We start from the raw sequence: 14,058 nt of genomic DNA on the forward strand, positions 1-14,058 counted from the left end.
GTTCATATTTAAGTAATTAATGTTTCCTTTTTTAAAAGTATTCCTTGAAGGAGAGCATGTGTTTTCCAGATCTCTTCTCGATTGCTGCTCACACCCCCAATATGTGCCCAGGGCTTAATCTTGGTCCCCCCACATGCTCTCTTCCTTGTGTGCTGATTTGCTTGTTCAATACCCACACTCACAATGCACTTAGCGTCAGTCCCTTCTTCACCACCACAGCTTTCTTTTATTTCTATTTAATCCTTCTATGTCTGTTGCTCCCTCCACCTGCTTTCCCACCCACTACTTTGTTGCTCCCATACCCCTTCCGGTCCTTAAAATACCTTGACATTTCAGAATGCATCATCGTGCAAGTGCCTGACCATTGAAAGATGCAGCCGTCTTACATCATGAGGATTAAAACCCCCAAAGGAATATTCTTTCCTTTCTTGTCTTTTCTATTTATTACTTTCCTTGGTTTCTGAACTCGAAGAATCACGACACCTGCTGTTTTGCTATAGCTGATAACTATGGGCCAGATGTATCAAAGGGTTTTACCCATTCTGTGTCTATGGGAAAATGTGTTCATACATATGGCCCTATATGAACAACAATATTTGTATCTTCTTGAAGACCACATTTATCCCCTCCTGTCTGTTCGCCCACATCCACATCTTACTCCTCTTTACTCTGTCAATTTTATGACACAATTAAATAGATGTTTCTGCATCTTTTCACCTCTCCTGGCCTGAACAAAACCCACAAGCACAGCTATTCTTACACTGCTGCGGTGTGTGGTATCCTGCTCTTCTGCTGTGTACTTCTTCCTTTGGAGTCTGTGCCCTGCTGCTCAGCCATAGTGTGGGTGATGTCATAGAATGCTCATGTGTGCCTGGGAGAGTAAATGAGTTGCAGTGTGTGGGCTGAGCAGCTGGGATGCTGGTCCTGGTGGGGCTGATAACTTAGGGGCATATTATCAAGGGGCTTTATCTCCGCTTTTTTGGCTTTAAAAGCCAAGAAAGCGGAGATAAAATTATCTAGCTAGCGACAGCTAATAGGAGATAGTGACCATCTTGGGCCCCGCTTTGCATGTCAGTGATATTTATCACTAATGACATGCAAAGTGGGCGTGCCTATTACCAACTTTTGGAGATATTCGCGCTAAGCGCGAATATCTCCAAAAGCTAACACTTGCCCAGGAGCAGTTCTTAGCCATGTTATCCAATGGGAGGTGGATAACATGGCTAAGAGCATTTGCTCGATAATGCATGAATATCGCTGACTTTTCAGCGATATTCATGCATTGCGGCCGTTTTTTATCGCATTTGCGATAATAGCAAGGTTTATCTGCGATAAAAATCGCCGATTTGCGGCGATAATTTTTGTCTCTAAATAAGTTAGAGACAAAAATTATCTCTATTGGTTGGTAATATGCCCCTTACTTCTTTCAATTTCTGTAACCAATTACTCTTACTAGAAACTGAAGAAAAAACTCCCATCTTGTTTATTCATCTATGATGGCTACCCTCATTCTTACAATTCCACACTGGCGCGAGGATGGGATAATCATGCAGAGTAATGATATTAACTCCGAATTTTGAGAAGTATTTAGAGTGCTATTCGGATTTTCTACCTAATTGTGTGTGTCATGCTGATTTTTTCCTGCATGTGTTTCAATGCCTTTCTTAACTTTGCTATTCTCGTCCTTTCTGACAGTGACATGCTGAACAAATTGACTTGGGTGTGCATAATTTTGCATTACCTGCATTTCATTGCTGGATCTTACATAATTACCTACTTACTTATCATTATCATGTTTTTTATTTACTGCTACTGATTTTGTACTGTTAGTATCTTACTGCATTACTAGGTGCTGCCTGTGATTTGGATGAAGGTGTGTGTTTTGTACCTTGTGCAATCGTTTCTTGAGGTAACTTTTGGTGAGGGTTTTATTTCCACCCATACGTTACCTGCTTTCACTAGTGCTGGGATTTTTTTTTCCTGCATCCCAAACTATTCTTACTATTGCTGTTAATGGGGCAGAGAGTTCCTGTTACCCAAACGTTATTTACTTTGTGGTCTTGTGGTGACCTTCTTTTCTTTGTGTTCTTATGGTGTTGGGATATGTGGGTGCTCTCAAACCATTTTGATGGGGCATATTGCGACCCCAAACTTTAAGTGCATTTTATGGTGTTGTGACATGTTGTTGAGCTCAAACCATTTTGATGGGCAGATTTGTGACTTCTAACTTTACTTGTGTTTTCAGGTGGTGGGCATTTGTTTAGCTCAAACCATTTTACATTTACATTACTGTTGATGGTGCATATTAGTTTTGACTCCACACAGTGCTTATGTTTACTGGTGATGGGCCTCTGCATTACGCTCAAACCTTTCTAGCATTTACATTTTACCTCTGTGTTACTTGTATGTTGGATTTTTCTCATGCACTGCATTCGTTAACTGGTTTGGGGCATTTGTGCCCAAACCGTGATACATTTACATTTTATGGAGTGCATGTCTGGCACCCTGGAACTCTCCTTACGATTGCAGGTGATGGGGCATTTACTGTGCACCACCCAAACCTAGGGTATATGTGTTGCATATGTAGGGGCATAATGGCACCCGTAGGGGCACATGTATTGCACCCATATGCTGAAGGGGAGAGATTGTGTGTGTTTTTCTCTCTGTATGTTCTCCTTCTTTACATGTGTGTTTTTGATTATCAGTGCTTTTTTATTTGTGCTTTGTTATTGTCTCCCTAAGGTGTGCAGTATCCTGCTCTTCTTGCTATGTATTCCTTCCCTTGGATTCTGTGCCCTGCTGCTCAGCCAATGTGTGTGTGATGTCACAGAATGTTCACGTGTGCCTGGTTGAGTGAATGAGTTGGAGTGTGTGGGCTGAGCACCTGGGACGCGGCGGGCTGATAACTTACTTCTTACAATTTCTGCAACCTATTGCTCTTACTGGAAACTGAAGAATAAGCTTCCATTTTGTTTCATCATCTACGCTGGCCGCCCTCATTCTTACAATTCTACAGAATGGTGGTGAAAGCCCCATGAACCTGGTGTGCACTTTCGAGCAAAGCACTTGAGCGGTCTAGTATGCATGGACAACAATGGCCATGTAACCCATGGATAAACATACATTTTATTACGAGAGAGACAGAGAAGAGAGAGAGAGAGAGAGAGAGAGAGAGTGTGTGTGGAGAAAAAGTCTGAATATTAATTTGGACAACTTTTGACAAGTCACTTACGCCATTCATAGGTATCAGAATGGTCATAGCAATGTCCAACAAACTAGCCAGGGGCAAACATTAATCATATGTAATATTTACAATGTATTTGCTTAAGCAGTGATGAATATATATCTGTTTTAAGGCTGAATATAAAAAAGACAAATTCCATTTGAACATTCTCTCATTCAAGTGCATCACACAGGACTAAGTATATCTCATTGAATAGCACACTTCACAGCAATAAAGTCAACCTGCTAAACCACAATTCACCACATTAAAATGTAGTCTTCCTTTATTTACAAACTATTCCATTGTGTACAATTATGTCTTTTAACTCACAGAAATTCCAGCTCATCTGGTGACTGTGACTTGTTTTTGTTGTTGTGTACAAAGGAGTTTCGGTAATTACCTTTCCTTGTAATGGGATTTTAATCACCCTCATTAGAGGCCTTGAGGTTTCCATTATCTGCTTCTTGGAGACATACAGTAAGACAATAGATATGTCTTCAGAGGTGATTTAGAGTTCACATTGATTGTGTGGTCCCCAGAGAGCGACCAGGGCCTAAAGGCACAGCATCACCATGGATGCCTGAAGCTAAGGTTCCCTCTGATGTACTCTGGCAGGGAAAGACACAGATAGGTGTTCACTGTCTACAGTTACACATCGGCGACTCATTTACAAGCCCATTGGGCTGCTGATTTGCCTTTTTTTTTTAGGCACTGGCGGCGCAGTGTGCCTGCCCATATTTGTAAAGTTACCCTGCGTGACTTCTCATGGACTTGTAAATATAGCTCCCTTTCTATGCATGATGCATTCTGCAGCATGCATAGAAAGAGGAAAATGATCATTCATTGTTTTTGTGCATGAAGATGTCCCTTCCTGTGCAAAGCAAATCATCCCCACAATGTAGGAACCCTTGCAACATGATGCAAGGGTGCCAACGCTGGCCCATGGTAGCCAATTGTGCGCCAGCGCAGGGGAAAGCACACAAATGTGTTGTATTATTGTAAATATGACGCATCCCTGTGCTTTTAAAATGATACAGCTCGGCGCAGCTAAATGGCTTGCCACGCTGCATCATTTTGTAGTAAATGAAGTCCTGTGTGCAAGGGCACCTCACAAGCAGGATGGGTTGTAGCATGTTTCCACCCAGGAAAAATCAAGAGTGTTAAACACGGAACCAAGCGGCGCACTCGGTGAGCCGACACCTGGGGGGGCTCAACCTTTCAGGGTGTCCCTATTCAGCCCAATGGCAATAAATATCTGTGATATATGGGAAAGTGTTGAAAATGATGGAGTTTGATGAGCTGGAATTCAGGTTCTCAAAAGTACATTTGATCTGATTAAACGAGATGAAATACATTGAAGACTAAAAGGCTGTTAGGAGGGGCACACAAGGATTGATATCGCCTTGGTTGGCTGTTTTAAAACCATACCATTATAACAGTATCAACAACTGAATTTGAACCAGAAAGTAGTACGGTTAACTCAATAAAAATAGTATGATATTTATGCAAAAATACACCACTTGTGCAGTGCTGTTATGCACACTCCCGTGTAACCTAGGCAGCTCTTTGTGGACAAATATTCATTGTATAATTTCAAAATTAACCACCACAAGCACAAATTTGCAGAGACTGCTAGGTGAAGCAAGCAATGGGCTAGTATGAGTGCTTCCCCCGCATGCGATGTCTGCTGTCCTACTATGGGGGAGTCCAGTACACTGATGCTCCGTCCATCACCACCCCCTTTTGTACCGCTTTTGGCCGCCATAAGTGTGGCAGGGTATGCTCAGACGTGAGTCCCTTGCTCACTTTGCCACTGGATTCAAGCAAGCCGGGCTGAAGACGGCTGGAATGCCAGAAACCGGTCCTCGGAGGTTGTTTCCGGTCCAGGGAAGGCATGGCTTGGCAGTTCGAGCTGGACTGTTCCCATGAGGCACAGGGTCAGACTGATTTGCATATAGCCATGTCTGAACTGGGGTGGCAGAGTGGGCTAAAGAACGGTGATGGATTGAACCCAGATCTTTTGACTGGGTGTGAGTGTTTGATTGATTCAGATGCTCCGTCCATCACCACCCCCTTTTGTACCGCTTTTGGATGCCATAAGTGTGGCAGGGTATGATCAGACGTGAGTCCCTTGCTCACTTTGCCACTGGATTCAAGCAAGCCGGGCTGAAGACGGCTGGAATGCCAGAAACCGGTCCTCGGAGGCTTGTTTCCGGTCCAGGGAAGGCATGGCTTGGCAGTTCGGGCCGGACTGTTCCCATGAGGCACAGGGTCAGACTGATTTGCATATAGCCATGTCTGAACTGGGGTGGCAGAGTGGGCTAAAGAACGGTGATGGATTGAACCCAGATCTTTTGACTGGGTGTGAGTGTTTGATTGATTCAGATGCTCCGTCCATCACCACCCCCTTTTGTACCGCTTTTGGCCGCCATAAATGTGGCAGGGTATGCTCAGACGTGAGTCCCTTGCTCACTTTGCCACTGGATTCCAGCAAGCCGGGCTGAAGACGGCTGGAATGCCAGAAACCGGTCCTCGGAGGCTTGTTTCCGGTCCAGGGAAGGCATGGCTTGGCAGTTCGGGCAGGACTGTTCCCATGAGGCACAGGGTCAGACTGATTTGCATATAGCCATGTCTGAACAGGGGTGGCAGAGTGGGCTAAAGAACGGTGATGGATTAAACCCAGATCTTTTGACTGGGTGTGAGTATTTGATTCAGATACTCCGTCCATCACCACCCCCTTTTATACCGCTTTTGGCCACCATAAGTGTGGCAGGGTATGCTCAGACGTGAGTCCCTTGCTCACTTTGCCACTGGATTCTAGCAAGCCGGGCTGAAGACGGCTGGAATGCCTGAAACCGGTCCTCGGAGGCTTGTTTCCGGTCCAGGGAAGGCATGGCTTGGCAGTTCGGGCTGGACTGTTCCCATGAGGCACAGGGTCAGACTGATTTGCATATAGCCATGTCTGAACTGGGGTGGCAAAGTGGGCTAAAGAACGGTGATGGATTAAACCCAGATCTTTTGACTGGGTGTGAGTGTTTGATTGATTCAGATGCTCCGTCCATCACCACCCCCTTTTGTACCGCTAATTACAAAATTAACCACCACAAGCACAAATTTGCAGACTGCTAGGTGAAGCAAGCAATGGGCAAGTATGAGTGCTTCCCCCGCATGCGATGTCTGCTGTCCTACTATGGGGGAGTCCAGTACACTGAGGTGCACACTGAGCATTGCCACATCAAGGGACCTTGGTTCACAGAAGAAGGCAGTCCATTCTCAGGGTCGGACTGGGACAGAAAATAGGCCCCAAAATAAAAGTGGCCAACATTAGTGAATTAGGGAGCTAAAAAAGTTGCCTGTGTTTGCAAACTAAGGCAGTTTTGAAATTGTGAAGACACGCTGTATAATTGTTTTTACAAGGTATGGAAGACTTCTTTGTGCTTGCTGCAGGCAATTCTTGTTTTAATATCAGGGAAATCAACAGGAAAACCCGGCCAGCAGACCATAAAAGAGTCCCACAACAGTCCCACACTTTGACCTGTCAGACCAGCATAACGTGCCCCCTTTCTATTAGTGATGGATGTCAACAACCACCTTGGTCTCTACCTCAGTCAATACATATGAAAGTATGTTGGAATTTTAAAAAGATAACGTTTTCTGGCATCAGCCTCAAAATTAGAAAACATCGGGGGACATATTACCAAGCAATAGCGATAATTATCGCTATTGCTTGGTTAGCGGGAAAAAAATATCGCCGAGCACCGAGGATTTTTACCGCTGAGATACCTTGATATTATCAAGGTTTATCTCAAAAGCGGTAAAAATCCTGCGAAATGCATGAATATCGCTGGAAAATCAGCGATATTCATGCATTATCGTGACAATGCTCTTAGCCATGTTATCCACCTTCCATTGGATAACATGGCTAAGAACTGCTTTTAGCAGGCGTTAGCTTTTGGAGATATTCGCGCTTAGGAGTTAGAGATGTTAGCGACTGTTTTCAGTCGCTAACATCTTGGCACGCCCACTTTGCATGTCATTAGCGATAATTATCGCTGACTTGCAAAGTGGGCCCCTAAGTTCCCGCTATCGCCTACAAGCTGTTGCTAACTGGTGTTAGCGACAGCTTGGTAATAGGGCGATAAAATTATCGCCGCATTAGCGGGGAAAAGTCCCGCTAATGCGGCGATAATGCCCTTGGTAATATGCCCCGTAATCCCTTCTTCCAAGGACATGTTTCCAGTGGTACATATTGTTCTAAATTATTTAAATTATTTTAATATCGCTTGTATAATAATACAATAGGAACTGAATAACATTTCCTACTTTTTGAAGATGAATGCTTTGCTTTTGTAGTCACTTTGCATCTCATGAAAAGCTGTAAGTAAACATTGTTAGTTGTTTTAAAATGCAAATGCAATTTTATCTTTTCAGATGTAACAAGAAAGACAAACGAATGAAATACGTTATAGTTGAAAAGGACGGCGAGTGTTTTGGTGATACAAGTCTCAGAATGCAGCCTTAGAACAACTGACTAAGAACAGAGACAATGGATGGAAAGGTACAGTCAGATAACACGGCACAGAAGGCAAAAAAAGCGAGGAAAGACACAGGAATGGAAACGAATAAAAAAAGCACAAGAAGACGTCGAACTTGACATTGAAAGAGAACATCTGTTGAAATAACTTTGTAAGAAAAAACATTTTTTTTTTTATCAGCAATTTTATGAAAATACCAACAAGTTACCCACTAAATAATTGAGTCATTGTTCGTGGAATCCATCTCTCAAAAAGATCGGCATGATTCATTTTATCAGTAAAACGCTCTAAAACTGCAGGCAAATTTGCATCAGGGCTAATGCATCTGCTGCTCAATTAGGCAGGTCCCCAGAAAAAATGACTCAACATTTATTTCCCCAGTTTAGATTAATAGTTTTGATTAATTATGACAATTATTGATTTTATCAAGGAGTTTCCCATTATTCTTTTTATTATTACTACTAATATATGTTTTAATATTATTACTACTAATAATAATATTATTATTGCTGTTTTTGTTAATATCATTGTTTTTTGATACATCAGTTTTTTTGCAGCATACTTTATGTAAATTTGTGATCGTTGCCAGGTTTGCGTGAGGTCATTTTCTCCTCGAGTTACATCTACATACATGCCAATCTTCCCAATTCAGGCAGAAGTCTACCGATTTCAAGGCTGGTCTCGCCCCTCACGACTTCTGCATGCAAAAACCCAATTTGGATTACTGAATCATGAGCTGCTGGAAACAAGGCAAACGTGAAATGTTGAGGCCATGGCGCGCACGCTCCCATCTCCTTGTCCATAAATTACCTCTGACATCAAAGGTTAACACTTTGTAATTAATTCTTTAAGGGGGGGATTAGAGTGTGTGACAGTGCTCTTTATTTTTGGCAGTTTTCCATCTGCATAGAAAAACAGAATTTAGATCTCTGTTTTTGTTTTCCCAATGTTATTAAACTGCCCAAAATTAAATGCTGATTATCTGTCACCATAGACACTGATAGAACCAATTCAGAGAGATTACCTCTGCTTCAATCTAAGTCAAGTGGAAAAATACATTCTCCTGATTATTTTTTTTAAATCTCTCACTTGCCTGCTCTATTATGAGTGCATGTATGAATTTACCTTCTCTTTCTAATACCCACTATTTTATAAAACAAAACCTCTCCCACCTCACCATGTCCTTCTCTAGAAATAATTTTTTATCTCAATAAATTAATTTAAACCAATGAATACTGCTCCCTTTTTGGTTGCTGCCTGCCCCCATTTATGGTTGCCTTCCATCTCCCCTGTTTAGTGATTCCCTCATTCCTTAGCAGATACTTCCTACTTGGGTATCCCTTCTTCTGCACACTCATCTTACCTTCATGTTAACTATGCTGTTATGCAGGACTTCCATTGGAAGTCAGTAGCTGGAATACTGGATTCAGGAATGGGTTATTGTCAACTACTATATAATAGCAGTGGAAATCCAAACACTTTTTTCAACTGCTAGGATGTCAGAGATGAATAACTCACTTTCCTAGTGTTCCTCTGCCTCACCCGGATCTCCAGTGACCCGAGTGACACAGTAGAATGTGGCGGGGGCCATTGCAGACCAGCTGGAGATGAGATAACACGTGTTGCACTTGTCTTCTACCAACCACCATTTTTCTTGCCAGATGCGGATCCATGAAAACCTCTGATGCTCTAATAGGAAATTGTGTGGTGCTGGCTCTCACTGTGTCCTCCACTCTCAGACAACAGAGTGAAGCTTCAAGTGGGGAGGCTAAAAGGAGAGCATACCCAGAGGATGATGGAGGAGGGTGACAGAACACCACATCAGGTTCTTAATATTGGGAGGGATAGGGATTTACCAAGGTTCATGTGAGAAGATGATAAAATGCAAAGCAGAATTTGTAATATTCTGAGCTAGAAAGGGTTTACGGAGGGTGGAGTAGGAGGGTTACATGATGCTTGGTATTTATTTTTAGAATATCTGGAAATATCTGAGTGAGGTATGGGTGGGGATGGTTCAAAGGGAGGGTGGTGTGGGAGGGCAGCTACTTTTTAAACCGCATTTGTGTGAGAGATATTTGAAGGGTAATCAATGCCAAATAGAGCTTGGAGAAGGAGGCCAGTTGGGTGAAATAGGCCAACTGGGTGAAGAAGGTTGGACTGAGAAAAGAGACAATGCACAACAGAAAACTGTAGCTGGCCAACTGTTAATTGACTAATTGACTAAACTATAACTAGTGTATTTCATTTTTTTGGGGGGTTACACATTTGTTCTTGTCTCATTTCAACACCTAACTATAACATCACTTCAATCTTTTTTTTCAGTCAATTTCTGTTTCAGTATCATATTCTAAATTGGCCAAGAGCTTAACCCACCATGAGTGCCCACACTTGCTGGGAAAGACCTTAGGTCAGACTCAGTGGGGCTTGTCTACAGGGCCTAGACTCATATATATATCCGTCGCGTCGAGTCGTGGTGCTTGCCCAGACACCACATGCAGATAAGGTGTGGGTCCATCGCAGACATTTGCCGTGAACAGGAGGCACACGTTTTAAAGCCCGAAGGCATTGCACACTGTTCCAAACGCAATGCGTCAAAAGGAGCATGAAAACAGGCCAGAGGAACCGCTTACTCCGGATCCGCGTTGCACGCGGTAAAGAAGGAAACTGATGTCAGCACGCCAGGAGGGACTTATATGACCTCGCTGACGTCACATCCTTGGACGACGTCAGGGTGGGGTCATGTGGCGCCGTCCCCTGGCACGCAGAGGTGCTGCTGCAAAAACAATGTTGAATCCAGTCTGACGCCTGGGGATCATTCTAAGTTAAGGAATCTGCAGCTAGATGTATCTATCATATGTGGGTATACCATTAATTCTAAAGAGATCAGCAACTGTAAAACTGATAATATAGCCCATTTAATTGTCTGCCCGTGCAACCTAGGTTACGTCGGGGAGACATCTAGAACTATTGCGACACGACTTACAGAACATCGCTCGGCAATTCGAACTACCAAACTTAATGCCCCCATGGTTAAACACTTTCACAAACTTAAACATTCTGCCAATGACATTAAATGGCATATTTTGGAAAAAGTTAATAACTCAAGTGAAAACAGACAAGAGGAAATCTGGAGAAAACAAGAGGGTCACTGGATATTTACCCTCAAAACATACAAACAAGGATTAAATAGTGATTTACCATGGGAAAATGCAATAACATTCAACAATTTTTAATTACACTGATCCTCTCGATCTTGGTTACTGATATAGAACTACTCCCTACATGAATGCTTTCCTTCAGAAATACGAGCTTTTTAGTACCAATCGAGTTGTGTAATTGGTTTAGTCTGTCTTTTACCTCTATCGTCGGGTTGCGCATAACGCCACACCACGTGATATGCCGGCCGTCTTTTAAATTCCATTTGGAAGTCGGTCGTGTTACGGTATGGCGTAGACTAACACACCTTAACCACTTGGATGCTAAGGGGTGTGCGAGTAGGTCCATTGACTTTCCATTGAAACCAATGGAAACTCCATGACGAGCTGGGCTCGTCATGAGCGTCGAAGGGGTTAATCATTAAGCTTGAGGTAAGATTAAGCAATGATGAATGTCTATTTTAATTCCTAGATAATTCGTTTTGTCTTCTTTCTTTGTCCTACGCACTATCTGAACTCAAATGTATTTCCTACAGCAACGCAGATATACCAGCTTATTATCTTTACATTACTTGACTCCGACTTTGTGAATGTGAATATGGACGGCATTATCGTTCAAGGCCGCTTCACGATCACCATTTGCATATACTAGCCACACTACAGGTAACTTTGCAACTCCTGGACCCCTGTTTTAGTTGGCATAACTATATTAATAGACCTCTTTTGGTCGTTTTAGGATTATATAACCTATTGAGATCTATTCTATTTTGCAGCGCCACGCTGATATATCTGCAAGCCAATTTTGTGTTCATCCATTAGTCCCTTGCACGTAAAGCGATCAACAAAAAATGTATATTTTAATCGCCCATTCGACGCGAATAAAATTAATAAAAAAGCACTACAGAATATCGAAGCGAGCAACATTTAGAGTTCATTCTCATATTACATATGTTTTAAATACCCATACACTGTCTAACTCTTGGATTATGGTTTGCTCCCTTAAATGCATAAACAGGTCTGGCATTAATGACTTTCCACCTTACTGTGATTTGCAATAGACGTATGACGAATCGCCCACTCGACATGAATACAATTATTAAAACGAACTACAGAAAATTGAAGTGAGCAACATTTCGAGTTCATTCTCTATCACATATGTTTCAAATATCCATACATTGTTTAACTTTTGGATTATGGTTTGTTTTCTTAAACGCATAAGCAGGTCTGACATTAATGATTCTCCAGCACATTGTGATGTGCAATTGACGCATCATATACATAACATAAGCCTTCCGCCCTTTACAAAATAGAGTGATTCAGATATCCCTTGTAAGTTTTTCTTCAGTCTTCCCGCCCCTGTTTTTTCCTCCCCCTTTTCCCCCCTCACTTTTTTCTGTCTGTTTCTAGTTTTCCCTCTATCTTTAAGTCATCTTTTCTTTTCCTTTTTCTTCCTTTGTTCTTTTTCCTTATCTTGTTTCTCCTTTTTAGCTTCTCTTTTTTGGTTTCATATTCCACTGTTGGACACCACAGAGCACTTACGATTAATCAACATCATTTCCAACACTGGGTGAAGGTTTTAACTTGAGCTACTTACCCATCCTTGGGCTTTTTCTCTTGGCAATACACAGTATAAGGTAGCACTTAGTATGATATAGAACACAGTGTGGTTTTTAAGAATTGTGTTTTATAGAGTTTTTATCTGTCCTGTAGGATAAGGTCGTGGTCCTCCTGATGAAGGTGCTTTAAGTGTCGAGACACGCATTGAGAAGATCCATCTTATAGCCACCATACTTATTTCATTATGTTTATATGTATGAATCGATGTTTTGTCCTACCTTTCCAGATTACATTTTTTTTCTGCGATTAATGTGATTTGTGTCTCATTGAAAATATGTTGTATTGTACCTATGAATTGTTTGAGTATTTTTGTAATGAAAAAATATTTTTTTTAAACTAAGTTAAATAAAATGTATACATGTTTTAATATAGCTTCATTGTACCTACACTGAGTTTTCTATACCATGTTGCTTCTGTAGTGATGAGTTGTTAAAGCATTTGAACCGTTTGACTGCCAAAGGATTTTGCTTTCAATTGTTTTACAAAGCCAACATGCTCCACTCCTTAATTACAACGTGCAAGTGCAAGCAATAACCTTCAGCAACCTGGTATTCTGGAGACCTTGCTGATAATAAATGATCCATTCACAGACAAGGAACAAAGTGGAAGAAAAACAGAATTCCCAAGGACCCCTTGATACTGAAGGCCCTTTTCGCTAATCACAGGCAGCTCATCACATCAGCCAATGCAAAGTGCTTTACCATCACCATCAATGAAGCTACCAACAGAAGCAGAATGCTGTTCAAGACAATAAAGCACTGCACCAACCCCCTGCCTAACCCACTAACTCCTCACTCCACAGAAAAGTATGCCATCAACCCCTTCTTCAGTAAAAACACACAGAAGAACCAACAAGCTCATTGGCGATAACAAAATTGCTTCATCCCTCACACCCACCCTTTTCCATAGAATCTGGCAATGGTTAGCCGTCAAAGTTTTATCTCTCCCCGATCTGACTGACATACTCAAGTCCCCAAAGCCACTTATTATCAAGATAATGTCTTACCATTGTCTCTTATCAAAGCTCTCTCTGGGGAAGCTCTCTTACTCCTAGGTATGATTGTCAATGCCTCCCTCACTCAAGGCATCTTCCAACATGCTCTCCAGACTGGCTAGATCCTCCCATTCCTAAAGAAACCTACACTAGACCCTGATGGCCTCACCAACAATCAGCCAATCTTTCACAGACCATCTACTGACAAAAACATTGAAAAAGCTCTCTAATATCAACTCCAAGATCACATCAGTGCTAACAATTTCCTGCATGACTACCAGTTTGGCTGCAGATGAATACTGCATCATAGAGACTGACACCTTACATATCATAGGACATTCCTTCTTCACCCCAGATAAAGATTAACCCTGTCTCCTGATATTGCGGGACCTTTCAGTTGCCGTCGACATAGTCGACTATCCCAACCTCATATGCACCTTTGGATCACTAATGGGGTGCATCAGCAATGACCTACACTGGTTCTCTTCCTAACTTTTGATCTTACACCAGTTTGTTAACATGGACACTTCCAGG

Source organism: Lissotriton helveticus, chromosome 6, assembly GCF_964261635.1.
Source record: "Lissotriton helveticus chromosome 6, aLisHel1.1, whole genome shotgun sequence".
In the NCBI taxonomy this organism is placed as follows: Eukaryota; Metazoa; Chordata; class Amphibia; order Caudata; family Salamandridae; genus Lissotriton; species Lissotriton helveticus.